Below are 17,062 nucleotides of genomic sequence, written 5' to 3'. Positions count from 1 at the left end.
TTGAAGCTCAATCTCCATTTTTTATTTATTAATTTCACTTTATTCACAGATTTCAAAATCCCTACAACTGTAACGCCTACAAAATTGTATGACGAAACATCGAGCTTGCCATATGAAGTAGCTGGCACAACCACTCAAGTGCCTACAAAGGAGGTCTTGGTGACATCAGTGTCTGGAGTTCCAACTGATTCTGCGGAAGAACTTGTTATTTCCGACATCACTACCAATAGCATGCAAGTGTCATGGGTGGTAGATCCAAAAGTCTTTGACCGCTTCATTGTGCAATACAAGTCCACTGACAGCCCTGAAAAAGCATTGGAGAAAACTTTACCTGGTCATCTATCAACAGTTGATCTTACAGAATTGACTGAAAATACAGAATACACGGTCAAATTGATTGGATACAGAAAGAAAAAGCCCTCAAAGCCACTGGTTGCTCAGGTTACGACAGGTACATTTACACAACTTTTGCACTGAATTAAGCAAACATTGTATTGAATACACATTTTGTTTTCATACATAATCAGGTTTTCTTACGGGATGCTGGCGTTTGCTTTCTAACCATTAATTTCCAATGTTTCTTTTCCAGAGTCCGAAATTGTACCAACTATTGTTCCCACACTATTTGTTGAAGGAACACCAACAATTGTTGAAACACCATTACCTACCACACGCTTACCTCTAAAGGAGGTTTCAGTGACATCAGTCTCTGGAGTTCCAACTGATTCTGCAGATGAACTGGTCATATCTGACATCAAGCCCGATAGCTTTAAAGTTTCATGGATAGTAGACCCTGAAGTCTTTGATGAGTTTGTTTTGGAAGTAGAATCTCCAGACTCTACAATTATTCCTCTAAAGGAAACTGTTCCTGGAGATATTACGTCCGTTGACCTCACAGATTTGAAAGAAAATACGGAATATGTTGTAAGGCTTATTGGCTCCAGAAAAGGAAAGTTGTCCAGGCCCCTGACAGCTAAAGTTACCACAGGTACTGTCCTGTTACTTCTCTGTGGCTTGATTGGCTGAATGTTTTGTGCTCAGGGGGGGTTCTGTTCAATAGCACATTTCAAGCTCAATCTCCATTTTTTTATTCATTAATTTCACTTTATTCACAGATTTCAAAATCCCTGCAACTGTAACGCCTACAAAATTGTATGACGAAACATCGAGCTTGCCATATGAAGTAGCTGGCACAACCACTCAAGTGCCTACAAAGGAGGTCTTGGTGACATCAGTGTCTGGAGTTCCAACTGATTCTGCGGAAGAACTTGTTATTTCCGACATCACTACCAATAGCATGCAAGTGTCATGGGTGGTAGATCCAAAAGTCTTTGACCGCTTCATTGTGCAATACAAGCCCACTGACAGCCCTGAAAAAGCATTAGATAAAACTTTACCTGGTCATCTATCAACAGTTGATCTTACAGAATTGACTGAAAATACAGAATACACGGTCAAATTGATTGGATACAGAAAGAAAAAGCCCTCAAAGCCACTGGTTGCTCAGGTTATGACAGGTACATTTACACAACTTTTGCACTGAATTAAGCAAACATTGTATTGAATACACATTTTGTTTTCATACATAATCAGGTTTTCTTACGGGATGCTGGCGTTTGCTTTCTAACCATTAATTTCCAATGTTCTTTTCCAGAGTCCAAAATTGTACCAACTATTGTTCCCACACTATTTGTTGAAGGAACAGGAACACCAACAATTGTTGAAACACCATTACCTACCACACGCTTATCTCCAAAGGAGGTTTCAGTGACATCAGTCTCTGGAGTTCCAACTGATTCTGCAGATGAACTGGTCATATCTGACATCAAGCCCGATAGCTTTAAAGTTTCATGGATAGTAGACCCTGAAGTCTTTGATGAGTTTGTTTTGGAAGTAGAATCTCCAGACTCTACAATTATTCCTCTAAAGGAAACTGTTCCTGGAGATATTACGTCCGTTGACCTCACAGATTTGAAAGAAAATACGGAATATGTTGTAAGGCTTATTGGCTCCAGGAAAGGAAAGTTGTCCAGGCCCCTGACAGCTAAAGTTACCACAGGTACTGTCCTGTTACTTCTCTGTGGCTTGATTGGCTGAATGTTTTGTGCTCAGGAGGGGTTCTGTTCAATAGCACATTTGAAGCTCAATCTCCATTTTTTTATTTATTAATTTCACTTTATTCACAGATTTCAAAATCCCTACAACTGTAACGCCTACAAAATTGTATGACGAAACATCGAGCTTGCCATATGAAGTAGCTGGCACAACCACTCAAGTGCCTACAAAGGAGGTCTTGGTGACATCAGTGTCTGGAGTTCCAACTGATTCTGCGGAAGAACTTGTTATTTCCGACATCACTACCAATAGCATGCAAGTGTCATGGGTGGTAGATCCAAAAGTCTTTGACCGCTTCATTGTGCAATACAAGTCCACTGACAGCCCTGAAAAAGCATTGGAGAAAACTTTACCTGGTCATCTATCAACAGTTGATCTTACAGAATTGACTGAAAATACAGAATACACGGTCAAATTGATTGGATACAGAAAGAAAAAGCCCTCAAAGCCACTGGTTGCTCAGGTTACGACAGGTACATTTACACAACTTTTGCACTGAATTAAGCAAACATTGTATTGAATACACATTTTGTTTTCATACATAATCAGGTTTTCTTACGGGATGCTGGCGTTTGCTTTCTAACCATTAATTTCCAATGTTTCTTTTCCAGAGTCCGAAATTGTACCAACTATTGTTCCCACACTATTTGTTGAAGGAACACCAACAATTGTTGAAACACCATTACCTACCACACGCTTACCTCTAAAGGAGGTTTCAGTGACATCAGTCTCTGGAGTTCCAACTGATTCTGCAGATGAACTGGTCATATCTGACATCAAGCCCGATAGCTTTAAAGTTTCATGGATAGTAGACCCTGAAGTCTTTGATGAGTTTGTTTTGGAAGTAGAATCTCCAGACTCTACAATTATTCCTCTAAAGGAAACTGTTCCTGGAGATATTACGTCCGTTGACCTCACAGATTTGAAAGAAAATACGGAATATGTTGTAAGGCTTATTGGCTCCAGAAAAGGAAAGTTGTCCAGGCCCCTGACAGCTAAAGTTACCACAGGTACTGTCCTGTTACTTCTCTGTGGCTTGATTGGCTGAATGTTTTGTGCTCAGGGGGGGTTCTGTTCAATAGCACATTTCAAGCTCAATCTCCATTTTTTTATTCATTAATTTCACTTTATTCACAGATTTCAAAATCCCTGCAACTGTAACGCCTACAAAATTGTATGACGAAACATCGAGCTTGCCATATGAAGTAGCTGGCACAACCACTCAAGTGCCTACAAAGGAGGTCTTGGTGACATCAGTGTCTGGAGTTCCAACTGATTCTGCGGAAGAACTTGTTATTTCCGACATCACTACCAATAGCATGCAAGTGTCATGGGTGGTAGATCCAAAAGTCTTTGACCGCTTCATTGTGCAATACAAGCCCACTGACAGCCCTGAAAAAGCATTGGATAAAACTTTACCTGGTCATCTATCAACAGTTGATCTTACAGAATTGACTGAAAATACAGAATACACGGTCAAATTGATTGGATACAGAAAGAAAAAGCCCTCAAAGCCACTGGTTGCTCAGGTTATGACAGGTACATTTACACAACTTTTGCACTGAATTAAGCAAACATTGTATTGAATACACATTTTGTTTTCATACATAATCAGGTTTTCTTACGGGATGCTGGCGTTTGCTTTCTAACCATTAATTTCCAATGTTCTTTTCCAGAGTCCAAAATTGTACCAACTATTGTTCCCACACTATTTGTTGAAGGAACAGGAACACCAACAATTGTTGAAACACCATTACCTACCACACGCTTATCTCCAAAGGAGGTTTCAGTGACATCAGTCTCTGGAGTTCCAACTGATTCTGCAGATGAACTGGTCATATCTGACATCAAGCCCGATAGCTTTAAAGTTTCATGGATAGTAGACCCTGAAGTCTTTGATGAGTTTGTTTTGGAAGTAGAATCTCCAGACTCTACAATTATTCCTCTAAAGGAAACTGTTCCTGGAGATATTACGTCCGTTGACCTCACAGATTTGAAAGAAAATACGGAATATGTTGTAAGGCTTATTGGCTCCAGAAAAGGAAAGTTGTCCAGGCCCCTGACAGCTAAAGTTACCACAGGTACTGTCCTGTTACTTCTCTGTGGCTTGATTGGCTGAATGTTTTGTGCTCAGGGGGGGTTCTGTTCAATAGCACATTTCAAGCTCAATCTCCATTTTTTTATTCATTAATTTCACTTTATTCACAGATTTCAAAATCCCTACAACTGTAACGCCTACAAAATTGTATGACGAAACATCGAGCTTGCCATATGAAGTAGCTGGCACAACCACTCAAGTGCCTACAAAGGAGGTCTTGGTGACATCAGTGTCTGGAGTTCCAACTGATTCTGCGGAAGAACTTGTTATTTCCGACATCACTACCAATAGCATGCAAGTGTCATGGGTGGTAGATCCAAAAGTCTTTGACCGCTTCATTGTGCAATACAAGCCCACTGACAGCCCTGAAAAAGCATTGGAGAAAACTTTACCTGGTCATCTATCAACAGTTGATCTTACAGAATTGACTGAAAATACAGAATACACGGTCAAATTGATTGGATACAGAAAGAAAAAGCCCTCAAAGCCACTGGTTGCTCAGGTTATGACAGGTACATTTACACAACTTTTGCACTGAATTAAGCAAACATTGTATTGAATACACATTTTGTTTTCATACATAATCAGGTTTTCTTACGGTATGCTGGCGTTTGCTTTCTAACCATTAATTTCCAATGTTTCTTTTCCAGAGTCCAAAATTGTACCAACTATTGTTCCCACACTATTTGTTGAAGGAACAGGAACACCAACAATTGTTGAAACACCATTACCTACCACACGCTTACCTCCAAAGGAGGTTTCAGTGACATCAGTCTCTGGAGTTCCAACTGATTCTGCAGATGAACTGGTCATATCTGACATCAAGCCCAATAGCTTTAAAGTTTCATGGATAGTAGACCCTGACGTCTTTGATGAGTTTGTTTTGGAAGTAGAATCTCCAGACTCTACAATTATTCCTCTAAAGGAAACTGTTCCTGGAGATATTACGTCCGTTGACCTCACAGATTTGAAAGAAAATACGGAATATGTTGTAAGGCTTATTGGCTCCAGAAAAGGAAAGTTGTCCAGGCCCCTGACAGCTAAAGTTACCACAGGTACTGTCCTGTTACTTCTCTGTGGCTTGATTGGCTGAATGTTTTGTGCTCAGGGGGGGTTCTGTTCAATAGCACATTTCAAGCTCAATCTCCATTTTTTTATTCATTAATTTCACTTTATTCACAGATTTCAAAATCCCTACAACTGTAACGCCTACAAAATTGTATGACGAAACATCGAGCTTGCCATATGAAGTAGCTGGCACAACCACTCAAGTGCCTACAAAGGAGGTCTTGGTGACATCAGTGTCTGGAGTTCCAACTGATTCTGCGGAAGAACTTGTTATTTCCGACATCACTACCAATAGCATGCAAGTGTCATGGGTGGTAGATCCAAAAGTCTTTGACCGCTTCATTGTGCAATACAAGCCCACTGACAGCCCTGAAAAAGCATTGGAGAAAACTTTACCTGGTCATCTATCAACAGTTGATCTTACAGAATTGACTGAAAATACAGAATACACGGTCAAATTGATTGGATACAGAAAGAAAAAGCCCTCAAAGCCACTGGTTGCTCAGGTTACGACAGGTACATTTACACAACTTTTGCACTGAATTAAGCAAACATTGTATTGAATACACATTTTGTTTTCATACATAATCAGGTTTTCTTACGGGATGCTGGCGTTTGCTTTCTAACCATTAATTTCCAATGTTTCTTTTCCAGAGTCCAAAATTGTACCAACTATTGTTCCCACACTATTTGTTGAAGGAACAGGAACACCAACAATTGTTGAAACACCATTACCTACCACACGCTTACCTCCAAAGGAGGTTTCAGTGACATCAGTCTCTGGAGTTCCAACTGATTCTGCAGATGAACTGGTCATATCTGACATCAAGCCCGATAGCTTTAAAGTTTCATGGATAGTAGACCCTGAAGTCTTTGATGAGTTTGTTTTGGAAGTAGAATCTCCAGACTCTACAATTATTCCTCTAAAGGAAACTGTTCCTGGAGATATTACGTCCGTTGACCTCACAGATTTGAAAGAAAATACGGAATATGTTGTAAGGCTTATTGGCTCCAGAAAAGGAAAGTTGTCCAGGCCCCTGACAGCTAAAGTTACCACAGGTACTGTCCTGTTACTTCTCTGTGGCTTGATTGGCTGAATGTTTTGTGCTCAGGGGGGGTTCTGTTCAATAGCACATTTCAAGCTCAATCTCCATTTTTTTATTCATTAATTTCACTTTATTCACAGATTTCAAAATCCCTACAACTGTAACGCCTACAAAATTGTATGACGAAACATCGAGCTTGCCATATGAAGTAGCTGGCACAACCACTCAAGTGCCTACAAAGGAGGTCTTGGTGACATCAGTGTCTGGAGTTCCAACTGATTCTGCGGAAGAACTTGTTATTTCCGACATCACTACCAATAGCATGCAAGTGTCATGGGTGGTAGATCCAAAAGTCTTTGACCGCTTCATTGTGCAATACAAGCCCACTGACAGCCCTGAAAAAGCATTGGAGAAAACTTTACCTGGTCATCTATCAACAGTTGATCTTACAGAATTGACTGAAAATACAGAATACACGGTCAAATTGATTGGATACAGAAAGAAAAAGCCCTCAAAGCCACTGGTTGCTCAGGTTATGACAGGTACATTTACACAACTTTTGCACTGAATTAAGCAAACATTGTATTGAATACACATTTTGTTTTCATACATAATCAGGTTTTCTTACGGTATGCTGGCGTTTGCTTTCTAACCATTAATTTCCAATGTTTCTTTTCCAGAGTCCAAAATTGTACCAACTATTGTTCCCACACTATTTGTTGAAGGAACAGGAACACCAACAATTGTTGAAACACCATTACCTACCACACGCTTACCTCCAAAGGAGGTTTCAGTGACATCAGTCTCTGGAGTTCCAACTGATTCTGCAGATGAACTGGTCATATCTGACATCAAGCCCGATAGCTTTAAAGTTTCATGGATAGTAGACCCTGACGTCTTTGATGAGTTTGTTTTGGAAGTAGAATCTCCAGACTCTACAATTATTCCTCTAAAGGAAACTGTTCCTGGAGATATTACGTCCGTTGACCTCACAGATTTGAAAGAAAATACAGAATATGTTGTAAGGCTTATTGGCTCCAGAAAAGGAAAGTTGTCCAGGCCCTTGACAGCTAAAGTTACCACAGGTACTGTCCTGTTACTTCTCTGTGGCTTGATTGGCTGAATGTTTTGTGCTCACGGGGGGTTCTGTTCAATAGCACATTTGAAGCTCAATCTCCATTTTTTTATTCATTAATTTCACTTTATTCACAGATTTCAAAATCCCTACAACTGTAACGCCTACAAAATTGTATGACGAAACATCGAGCTTGCCATATGAAGTAGCTGGCACAACCACTCACGTGCCTACAAAGGAGGTCTTGGTGACATCAGTGTCTGGAGTTCCAACTGATTCTGCGGAAGAACTTGTTATTTCCGACATCACTACCAATAGCATGCAAGTGTCATGGGTGGTAGATCCAAAAGTCTTTGACCGCTTCATTGTGCAATACAAGCCCACTGACAGCCCTGAAAAAGCATTGGAGAAAACTTTACCTGGTCATCTATCAACAGTTGATCTTACAGAATTGACTGAAAATACAGAATACACGGTCAAATTGATTGGATACAGAAAGAAAAAGCCCTCAAAGCCACTGGTTGCTCAGGTTACGACAGGTACATTTACACAACTTTTGCGCTGAATTAAGCAAACATTGTATTGAATACACATTTTGTTTTCATACATAATCAGGTTTTCTTACGGGATGCTGGCGTTTGCTTTCTAACCATTAATTTCCAATGTTTCTTTTCCAGAGTCCAAAATTGTACCAACTATTGTTCCCACACTATTTGTTGAAGGAACAGGAACACCAACAATTGTTGAAACACCATTACCTACCACACGCTTACCTCCAAAGGAGGTTTCAGTGACATCAGTCTCTGGAGTTCCAACTGATTCTGCAGATGAACTGGTCATATCTGACATCAAGCCCGATAGCTTTAAAGTTTCATGGATAGTAGACCCTGAAGTCTTTGATGAATTTGTTTTGGAAGTAGAATCTCCAGACTCTACAATTATTCCTCTAAAGGAAACTGTTCCTGGAGATATTACGTCCGTTGACCTCACAGATTTGAAAGAAAATACGGAATATGTTGTAAGGCTTATTGGCTCCAGAAAAGGAAAGTTGTCCAGGCCCCTGACAGCTAAAGTTACCACAGGTACTGTCCTGTTACTTCTCTGTGGCTTGATTGGCTGAATGTTTTGTGCTCAGGGGGGGTTCTGTTCAATAGCACATTTCAAGCTCAATCTCCATTTTTTTATTCATTAATTTCACTTTATTCACAGATTTCAAAATCCCTACAACTGTAACGCCTACAAAATTGTATGACGAAACATCGAGCTTGCCATATGAAGTAGCTGGCACAACCACTCAAGTGCCTACAAAGGAGGTCTTGGTGACATCAGTGTCTGGAGTTCCAACTGATTCTGCGGAAGAACTTGTTATTTCCGACATCACTACCAATAGCATGCAAGTGTCATGGGTGGTAGATCCAAAAGTCTTTGACCGCTTCATTGTGCAATACAAGCCCACTGACAGCCCTGAAAAAGCATTGGAGAAAACTTTACCTGGTCATCTATCAACAGTTGATCTTACAGAATTGACTGAAAATACAGAATACACGGTCAAATTGATTGGATACAGAAAGAAAAAGCCCTCAAAGCCACTGGTTGCTCAGGTTACGACAGGTACATTTACACAACTTTTGCACTGAATTAAGCAAACATTGTATTGAATACACATTTTGTTTTCATACATAATCAGGTTTTCTTACGGTATGCTGGCGTTTGCTTTCTAACCATTAATTTCCAATGTTTCTTTTCCAGAGTCCAAAATTGTACCAACTATTGTTCCCACACTATTTGTTGAAGGAACAGGAACACCAACAATTGTTGAAACACCATTACCTACCACACGCTTACCTCCAAAGGAGGTTTCAGTGACATCAGTCTCTGGAGTTCCAACTGATTCTGCAGATGAACTGGTCATATCTGACATCAAGCCTGATAGCTTTAAAGTTTCATGGATAGTAGACCCTGACGTCTTTGATGAGTTTGTTTTGGAAGTAGAATCTCCAGACTCTACAATTATTCCTCTAAAGGAAACTGTTCCTGGAGATATTACGTCCGTTGACCTCACAGATTTGAAAGAAAATACAGAATATGTTGTAAGGCTTATTGGCTCCAGAAAAGGAAAGTTGTCCAGGCCCTTGACAGCTAAAGTTACCACAGGTACTGTCCTGTTACTTCTCTGTGGCTTGATTGGCTGAATGTTTTGTGCTCACGGGGGGTTCTGTTCAATAGCACATTTGAAGCTCAATCTCCATTTTTTTATTCATTAATTTCACTTTATTCACAGATTTCAAAATCCCTACAACTGTAACGCCTACAAAATTGTATGACGAAACATCGAGCTTGCCATATGAAGTAGCTGGCACAACCACTCACGTGCCTACAAAGGAGGTCTTGGTGACATCAGTGTCTGGAGTTCCAACTGATTCTGCGGAAGAACTTGTTATTTCCGACATCACTACCAATAGCATGCAAGTGTCATGGGTGGTAGATCCAAAAGTCTTTGACCGCTTCATTGTGCAATACAAGCCCACTGACAGCCCTGAAAAAGCATTGGAGAAAACTTTACCTGGTCATCTATCAACAGTTGATCTTACAGAATTGACTGAAAATACAGAATACACGGTCAAATTGATTGGATACAGAAAGAAAAAGCCCTCAAAGCCACTGGTTGCTCAGGTTATGACAGGTACATTTACACAACTTTTGCACTGAATTAAGCAAACATTGTATTGAATACACATTTTGTTTTCATACATAATCAGGTTTTCTTACGGGATGCTGGCGTTTGCTTTCTAACCATTAATTTCCAATGTTTCTTTTCCAGAGTCCAAAATTGTACCAACTATTGTTCCCACACTATTTGTTGAAGGAACAGGAACACCAACAATTGTTGAAACACCATTACCTACCACACGCTTACCTCCAAAGGAGGTTTCAGTGACATCAGTCTCTGGAGTTCCAACTGATTCTGCAGATGAACTGGTCATATCTGACATCAAGCCCGATAGCTTTAAAGTTTCATGGATAGTAGACCCTGAAGTCTTTGATGAGTTTGTTTTGGAAGTAGAATCTCCAGACTCTACAATTATTCCTCTAAAGGAAACTGTTCCTGGAGATATTACGTCCGTTGACCTCACAGATTTGAAAGAAAATACGGAATATGTTGTAAGGCTTATTGGCTCCAGAAAAGGAAAGTTGTCCAGGCCCCTGACAGCTAACGTTACCACAGGTACTGTCCTGTTACTTCTCTGTGGCTTGATTGGCTGAATGTTTTGTGCTCAGGGGGGGTTCTGTTCAATAGCACATTTCAAGCTCAATCTCCATTTTTTTATTCATTAATTTCACTTTATTCACAGATTTCAAAATCCCTACAACTGTAACGCCTACAAAATTGTATGACGAAACATCGAGCTTGCCATATGAAGTAGCTGGCACAACCACTCAAGTGCCTACAAAGGAGGTCTTGGTGACATCAGTGTCTGGAGTTCCAACTGATTCTGCGGAAGAACTTGTTATTTCCGACATCACTACCAATAGCATGCAAGTGTCATGGGTGGTAGATCCAAAAGTCTTTGACCGCTTCATTGTGCAATACAAGCCCACTGACAGCCCTGAAAAAGCATTGGAGAAAACTTTACCTGGTCATCTATCAACAGTTGATCTTACAGAATTGACTGAAAATACAGAATACACGGTCAAATTGATTGGATACAGAAAGAAAAAGCCCTCAAAGCCACTGGTTGCTCAGGTTACGACAGGTACATTTACACAACTTTTGCACTGAATTATGCAAACATTGTATTGAATACACATTTTGTTTTCATACATAATCAGGTTTTCTTACGGGATGCTGGCGTTTGCTTTCTAACCATTAATTTCCAATGTTTCTTTTCCAGAGTCCAAAATTGTACCAACTATTGTTCCCACACTATTTGTTGAAGGAACAGGAACACCAACAATTGTTGAAACACCATTACCTACCACACGCTTACCTCCAAAGGAGGTTTCAGTGACATCAGTCTCTGGAGTTCCAACTGATTCTGCAGATGAACTGGTCATATCTGACATCAAGCCCGATAGCTTTAAAGTTTCATGGATAGTAGACCCTGAAGTCTTTGATGAGTTTGTTTTGGAAGTAGAATCTCCAGACTCTACAATTATTCCTCTAAAGGAAACTGTTCCTGGAGATATTACGTCCGTTGACCTCACAGATTTGAAAGAAAATACGGAATATGTTGTAAGGCTTATTGGCTCCAGAAAAGGAAAGTTGTCCAGGCCCCTGACAGCTAAAGTTACCACAGGTACTGTCCTGTTACTTCTCTGTGGCTTGATTGGCTGAATGTTTTGTGCTCACGGGGGGTTCTGTTCAATAGCACATTTGAAGCTCAATCTCCATTTTTTTATTCATTAATTTCACTTTATTCACAGATTTCAAAATCCCTACAACTGTAACGCCTACAAAATTATATGATGATACATCGAGCTTGCCATATGAAGTAGCTGGCACAACCACTCAAGTGCCTACAAAGGAGGTCTTGGTGACATCAGTGTCTGGAGTTCCAACTGATTCCGCGGAAGAACTTGTCATTTCCGACATCAATACCAATAGCATGATAGTGTCATGGGTGGTCGATCCAAAAGTCTTTGACCGCTTCATTGTGCAATACAAGCCCACTGACAGCCCTGAAAAAGCATTGGAGAAATCTTTACCTGGTCATCTATCAACAGTTGATCTTACGGAATTGACTGAAAATACAGAATACACAGTCAAATTGACTGGCTACAGAAAGAAAAAGCCCTCTAAGCCACTGGTTGCTCAGGTTACGACAGGTATATTTACACAACTTTTGCACTGAATTAAGCAAACATTGTATTGAATACACATTTTGTTTTCATACATAATCAGGTTTTCTTACGGGATGCTGGCGTTTATTTTCTAACCATTAATTTCCAATGTTTCTTTTCCAGAGTTCAAAATTGCATCAACTATTGTTCCCACACTATTTGTTGAAGGAACACCAACAATTGTTGAAACACCATTACCTACCACACGCTTACCTCCAAAGGAGGTTTCAGTGACATCAGTGTTTGGTGTTCCAACTGATTCTGCAGATAAGCTGGTCATATCTGACATCAAGCCCGATAGCTTTAAAGTTTCATGGGTAGTAGACCCTGAAGTCTTTGATGAATTTGTTTTGGAAGTTGAATCTCCAGACTCTACAATTATTCCTCTAAAGGAAACTGTTCCTGGAGATATTACTTCCGTTGACCTCACTGATTTGAAAGAAAATACGGAATATGTTGTAAGGCTTATTGGCTCCAGAAAGGGAAAGTTGTCCAATTCCCTAACAGCTAAAGTTATCACAGGTACTGTACTGTTATCTCTATGTGGCTAGATTGGATGAATGGTTTTTGCTGACGGCGGGTTCTATTCAATAGCACAATTGAAACTCAAGCTCCGTTTTTTGTTATTAACTAATTTAACTTCTTTCACAGATTCTAAAATCATAACTGTAACGCCTACAAAATTGTATGACGAAACATCGAGCTTGCCATATGAAGTAGCTGGCACAACCACTCAAGTGCCTACAAAGGAGGTCTCGGTGACATCAGTATCTGGAGTTCCAACTGATTCCGCAGAAGAACTTGTCATTTCCGACATCACTACCAATAGCATGATAGTGTCATGGGTGGTCGATCCAAAAATCTTTGACCGCTTTATTGTGCAATACAAGCCCACTGACAGCCCTGAAAAAGCATTGGAGAAAACTTTACCTGGTCATCTATCAACAGTTGATCTTACAGAATTGACTGAAAATACAGAATACACAGTCAAATTGACTGGCTACAGAAAGAAAAAGCCCTCTAAGCCACTGGTTGCTCAGGTTACGACAGGTATATTTACACAACTTTTGCACTGAATTAAGCAAACATTGTATTGAATACACATTTTGTTTTCATACATAATCAGGTTTTATTACGGGATGCTGGTGTTTGCTTTCTAACCATTAATTTCCAATGTTTCTTTTCCAGAGACCAAAATTGTACCAACTATTGTTCCCACACTATTTGTTGAAGGAACAGGAACACCAACAATTGTTGAAACACCATTACCTACCACACGCTTACCTCCAAAGGAGGTTTCAGTGACATCAGTCTCCGGAGTTCCAACTGATTCTGCAGATGAACTGGTCATATCTGACATCAAGCCCAAAAGCTTTAAAGTTTCATGGATAGTAGACCCTGAAGTCTTTGATGAGTTTGTTTTGGAAGTTGAATCTCCAGACTCTACAATTATTCCTCTAAAGGAAACTGTTCCTGGAGATATTACGTCCGTTGACCTCACAGATTTGAAAGAAAATACGGAATATGTTGTAAGGCTTATTGGCTCCAGAAAGGGAAAGTTGTCCAGGCCCCTGACAGCTAAAGTTACCACAGGTACTGTACTGTTATCTCTATGTGGCTAGATTGGATGAATGTTTTTTGCTGACGGTGGGTTCTATTCAATAGCACAATTGACACTCAAGCTCTGTTTTTTTATTAACTAATTTAACTTCTTTCACAGATTCCAAAATCATAACTGTAACGCCTACAAAATTGTATGATGAAACATCGAGCTTGCCATATGAAGAAGCTGGCACAACCACTCAAGTGCCTACAAAGGAGGTCTTGGTGACATCAGTGTCTGGAGTTCCAATTGATTCTGCGGAAGAACTTGTTATTTCTGACATTACTACCAATAGCATGAAAGTGTCATGGGTGGTAGATCCAAAAGTCTTTGACCGCTTCATTGTGCAATACAAGCCCACTGACAGCCCTGAAAAAGCATTGGAGAAAACTTTACCTGGTCATCTATCAACAGTTGATCTTACAGAATTGACTGCAAATACAGAATACACAGTCAAATTGATTGGCTACAGAAAGAAAAAGCCCTCTAAGCCACTGGTTGCTCAGGTTACGACAGGTACATTTACACAACTTTTACACTGAATTAAGCAAACATTGTTTTGAATACAAAATTTAGTTTTCATACATAATCAGGTTTTATTACGGGATGCTCGCGTTTGTTTTATAACCATTTATTTCCAATGTTTCTTTTCCAGAGACCAAAATTGTACCAACTATTGTTCCCACACTATTTGTTGAAGGAACAGGAACACCAACAATTGTTGAAACACCATTACCTACCACACACTTACCTCCAAAGGAGGTTTCAGTGACATCAGTCTCTGGAGTTCCAACTGATTCTGCAGATGAACTGGTCATATCTGACATCAAGCCCGAAAGCTTTAAAGTTTCATGGATAGTAGACCCTGAAGTCTTTGATGAGTTTGTTTTGGAAGTTGAATCTCCAGACTCTACAATTATTCCTCTAAAGGAAACTGTTCCTGGAGATATTGCATCCGTTGACCTCACTGATTTGAAAGAAAATACGGAATATGTTGTAAGGCTTATTGGCTCCAGAAGGGGAAAGTTTTCCAGGCCCCTGACAGCTAAAGTTACCACAGGTACTGTACTGTTATCTCTATGTGGCTAGATTGGATGACTGGTTTTTTGCTGACGGCGGGTTCTATTCAATAGCACAATTGAAACTCAAGCTCTGTTTTTTTTATTAACTATTTTAACTTCTTTCACAGATTCCAAAATCATAACTGTAACGCCTTCAAAATTGTATGATGAAACATCGAGCTTGCCATATGAAGAAGCTGGCACAACCACTCAAGTGCCTACAAAGGAGGTCTTGGTGACATCAGTGTCTGGAGTTCCAACTGATTCTGCGGAAGAACTTGTTATTTCTGACATTACTACCAATAGCATGAAAGTGTCATGGGTGGTAGATCCAAAAGTCTTTGACCGCTTCATTGTGCAATACAAGCCCACTGATAGCCCTGAAAAAGCATTGGAGAAAACTTTACCTGGTCATTTATCAACAGTTGATCTTACAGAATTGACTGGAAATACAGAATACACAGTAAAATTGACTGGCTACAGAAAGAAAAAGCCCTCTCAGCCACTGGTTGCTAAGGTTACGACAGGTACATTTACACAACTTTTACACTGAATTAAGCAAACATTGTATTGAATACACATTTTCATAATAAAGGTTTTTGGGTTAGATCACGTTATTTATAAATGTGTCGTAACCCTCCACCACCCGACACGGCCAAACAGTAAAAAATGTGTCACGTTTACAAAGGACAAATAGTTCACTACTTTAGCCCACCGGTGTGTTGAAGAGTGAATCAACATCATTTAAAATTTGAGTACGACGTTTCGCTGGTAATAACATCCAGCTTCATCGGGCAATTCGCCAGAATGGTAAAGCCCTCACTTGCTCCCGGTCTTAAATAGAGCAGCAGGGTGACGTCATCATTTAACGTATTCAGGTGCAGCGATTTTAGGCGGAGATGGTTGGTATTGTAATTATATAATCGATTGGGAATCAGTCAATGGTTATGATTAGTAATGACTTGTAGATTAGTAATCAGTTGTAATGTGTGTTATTGTGATTATATGCTATGTTAGTAATCCGTTAATTAGTATGCGTTTCCCCTATAAGGAATTGTAGTATGTATAATTTACTAATATGCTTCCAAGCTTCTTTGGTTCTTTCGGTAAAGTCACGTAGAATGAGAATAAAATAATAAAATAAAACAATAAAATTAGCACGACGTTTCGGCCACAACACAAGTGGCCTTCTTCACTTGTGTTGTGTCCGAAACTTCGTGAGAATTTTATTGTTTTATTTTATTATTTTATTCTCATACTACGTGACTTTACCAATAGAACCAAAGAAGATGAATCATTGCAGTCACGAAAGCTTTAAATCGAAAAATGCTTCCAAGCTGCACTAAGCCTGTAGCTGTCAGAGCGATTAAAGTTATTTCTATTTCTCTCAATTTCAATGGATTCTCTAATTAGTCTTTGCCAGTAATAATTCGTTTCACATAACACTTCAACGTTATCAAAATCAATTGAGTGTCCTTGTTGACAAGCATGTTCTGCCACTGCCGACAGTTGTGTTTGAGATAATTTAATATGTCTTTGGTGTTCTTTTAGTCTTATGCTGATGTTACGTCCCGTCTGTCCAATATAGCATCTGCCACATAAACAGTTAATCCGATATACACAATCTGTTGATAATTTAGGTAATTTGTCTTTAGTGCAAGATACTAGGTTTTGAATTTTGTGTACTGTACCAAATCTTACTGTAATGTTTTGCTTTTGCAAAACACGGGCTAATTTGTCAGTTACTCCTGAGATATATGTAATTTTAATTGTTTTAACAATCTGATCGCTTTCAGCAGTGTTGCTTTGCGATCGTGATTTGGCATTCAGTGCTCTGTTAATTTGAGTATTATTGTAGCCATTCTGTCGTAATGCTTCTTTAACGTGTTTGATCTCTCTCACTAGACTTTCACCATCTGACACTGTTTTAGCCCGATGTATGAGCGTCTTGATAAGAGAGGATTTCTGAGCTGGATGATGATGCGAATCTGCATTCAGATGGGCATCAGTGTGCGTTTGCTTTCTGTAAACGCTGTGTGTTATTTTATCGTTTAGGTCATGTCCAAGCAAAATATCTAGGAATGGGAGTGTGTTATTCACCTCCATTTCCATGATGAACTGGATGGCCGGGTTTTGTGCATTGAGATGATTTAG

At 39.6% G+C, this 17,062-nt stretch overlaps 1 protein-coding gene and 1 long non-coding RNA gene across 2 annotated transcripts in view; both read left to right on the top strand.

Moving 5' to 3' along the window:
- The window catches only part of LOC142931195 (uncharacterized), a 51,054-nt gene extending 37,096 nt beyond the window's left edge, over nt 1–13,958 (top strand). The window contains exons 19-25 of the long non-coding RNA XR_012947184.1: nt 50–1,517; nt 1,655–3,654; nt 3,792–10,085; nt 10,224–12,229; nt 12,368–12,766; nt 12,896–13,294; nt 13,433–13,958. This is a non-coding gene — a long non-coding RNA (uncharacterized LOC142931195). The remainder of the gene's footprint in view (nt 1–49; nt 1,518–1,654; nt 3,655–3,791; nt 10,086–10,223; nt 12,230–12,367; nt 12,767–12,895; nt 13,295–13,432) is intronic.
- LOC116953249 (tenascin-X-like) overlaps nt 1–17,062 on the top strand; it is a 115,451-nt gene that overhangs the window by 65,177 nt on the left and 33,212 nt on the right. The window lies entirely within an intron of this gene.

Source organism: Petromyzon marinus, chromosome 50 (genome assembly GCF_048934315.1).
Source record: "Petromyzon marinus isolate PM22_M1 ecotype Great Lakes invasive population chromosome 50, UKy_Petmar_22M1.pri1.0, whole genome shotgun sequence".
Taxonomy (NCBI): Eukaryota; Metazoa; Chordata; class Hyperoartia; order Petromyzontiformes; family Petromyzontidae; genus Petromyzon; species Petromyzon marinus.
This window is presented reverse-complemented; position numbering and strand designations above follow the sequence as displayed.